Genomic DNA, 2,751 nt, shown 5'->3' on the forward strand with positions numbered 1-2,751 from the left:
TATATCATTCCCGATCAATAATATGTCATCTACATATAATATCAGGAATGCTACAGAGCTCCCACTCACTTTCTTGTAAATACAGGCCTCTCCATGACACTGTATAAACCCGAAGTCTTTGATCACCTTATCAAAGTGTCGGTTCCAACTTCTTGATGCTTGCTTCAGTCCATAGATTGAACGCTGAAGTTTGCATACTTTGTCAGCATTTTTAGGATCGACAAAACCTTTGGGTTGTACCATATACAACTCTTCCTCAATGTCTCCATTAAGGAACGCCGTTTTGACATCTATCTGCCAAATCTCATAATCGAAAAATGCAGCTATTGCTAACAAAATCCTCACAGATTTTAGCTTCGCTACAGGTGAGAAAGTCTCATCGTAGTCAACTCCTTAAATTTGTCGGAAACACTTTGCGACAAGTCGAGCTTTATAGACAGTAATATTACCATCAGCATCTGTTTTTCTCTTGAAGATCCATTTATTTTCGACAGCCTTGCGGCTATCAGGTAAGTCTACCAAAGTCCATACTTTGTTCTCATACATGGATCCCATTTCGGATTTCATGGCTTCTTGCCATTTGTTGGAATCTGGGCTCATCATCGCTTCTTCATACGTCGCAGGGTCCTTATCATTGTTGTCCACAATCATGACATTTAGACAAGGATCATACCAATCAGGAGTGGCACGTTCCCTTGTCGAGTGCGAGGTTCAGTAGTTTCCTCGTTCGAAGTTTCATGATCATTATTATTAGCTTCCTCTGTTGCCGGTGTAGGTGGTACAGGTACAACTTCCGGTACTGCGCTACTCTGATCAACGAGTATAGATTCATCAATCTCATCGAGTTCGACTTTTCTTCCAGTCACTTCTTTAGTGAGAAATTCTTTCTCAAGAAAGGTTCCGTTCTTAGCAACAAAGATTTTGCCTTCGGATCTGTGATAGAAAGTGTACCCTATGGTTTCCTTAGGGTATCCTATGAAGACGCATTTCTCCGCTTTGGGTTCTAGCTTGTCCGGTTGTAACTTCTTTACATAGGCTTCGCAACCCCAAACTTTAAGGAACGACAGCTTAGGTTTCTTATTAAACCATAATTCATACGGTGTCGTTTCTACGGATTTTGATGGTGCTCTATTTAAAGTGAATGCGGCTGTCTCTAATGCATAACTCCAAAATGATAAAGGCAAATCAGTAAGAGACATCATAGAACGAACCATATCTAAGAGAGTTCGATTACGACGTTCGGACACACCATTTCGTTGTGGTGTTCCCGGCGGTGTCAATTGTGAAAGTATTCCGCATTTCTTTAAATGCATGCCAAACTCATAACTCAGATATTCACCTCCACGATCAGATCGTAGAAATTTAATCTTCTTGTTACGTTGATTTTCTACTTCACTTTGGAATTCCTTAAACTTCGAAAGTTTCAGATTTATGTTTCATGAAATAGATATACCCATATCTACTCAGATCATCTGTGAAGGTTAGAACATAACGATAACCACCGCGCGATGCTACACTCATTGGTCCGCACACATCGGTATGTATGATTTCCAATAAGTCAGTAGCTCGCTCCATCATACCAGAAAATGGAGTCTTAGTCATTTTTCCCATTAGACATGCTTCGCATCTATCAAGTGACTCAAAGTCAAGTGATTCAAGTAATCCATCAGTATGGAGTTTCTTCATGCGTTTCACTCCAATATGACCAAGACGATAGTGCCACATATAAGTAGAATTATCATTCAATTTAATTCGCTTAGCATCAATGTTATGTATATGCGTATCACTACTATCGAGATCTAACAAAAATAAGCCATTCTTTTCAGGTGCTCGACCATAAAAGATATTATTCATAAAAATAGAACAACCATTATTCTCAGACTTGAATGAATAACCGTCTTGCATTAAACAAGATCCAGATATAATGTTCATGCTCAACGCGGGTACAAAATAACAATTATTTAGGCTTAAAACTAATCCCGAAGGTAGATGTAGAGGAAGTGTGCCGACAGCGATCACATCGACTTTGGATCCGTTTCCAACGCGCATCGTCACTTCATCTTTCAGTAGTCTTCGTTTATTCTTTAGTTCCTGTTTCGAGTTACAAATATGAGCAACCGAACCAGTATCAAATACCCAGGTACTAGAACAAGAACCAGTGAGATAAACATCTATAACATGTATATCAGATATACTTTCTTTCTTCTTCTTGACAAGGCCGCTCTTCAGATCAGCCAGATACTTGGAGCAATTACGCTTCCAGTGTCCCTTCTCCTTGCAGTAATAGCACTCAAGATCGTGCTTAGGGCCGTTCTTAGGTTTCATAGGAGGTGTGGCAGCTTTCTTGCCACCCTTCTTGAATTTTCCCTTAGACTTGCCCTGTTTCTTGAAACTGGTGGCTTGTTGACCATCAACACTTGGTGCTCTTTCTTGATCTTGATCTCAATCTCAGCAGCTTTTAGCATGCCAAAAAGTTCAGGTAACTCCTTGTTCATGTTCTGCATATTGTAGTTCATCACAAAGTTCTTGTAACTTGGTGGCAGTGATTGAAGGACACGATTAATCCCCAGTCTGTTAGGAATCACTATTCCCAAGTCACTGAGTCTCTTCGCATGCCCGGTCATGGCGAGCATGTGCTCACTAACGGAGCTGCCTTCTTCCATCATACAGCTGAAGAAATGTTTCGATGCTTCATAGCATTCCACGGCCGCATGAGTCTCAAATATAGCTTTCAGCTCATTCATCAACTCA

The sequence above is a fragment of the Lolium perenne genome, chromosome 3 (assembly GCF_019359855.2).
Source record: "Lolium perenne isolate Kyuss_39 chromosome 3, Kyuss_2.0, whole genome shotgun sequence".
Classification (NCBI taxonomy): Eukaryota; Viridiplantae; Streptophyta; class Magnoliopsida; order Poales; family Poaceae; genus Lolium; species Lolium perenne.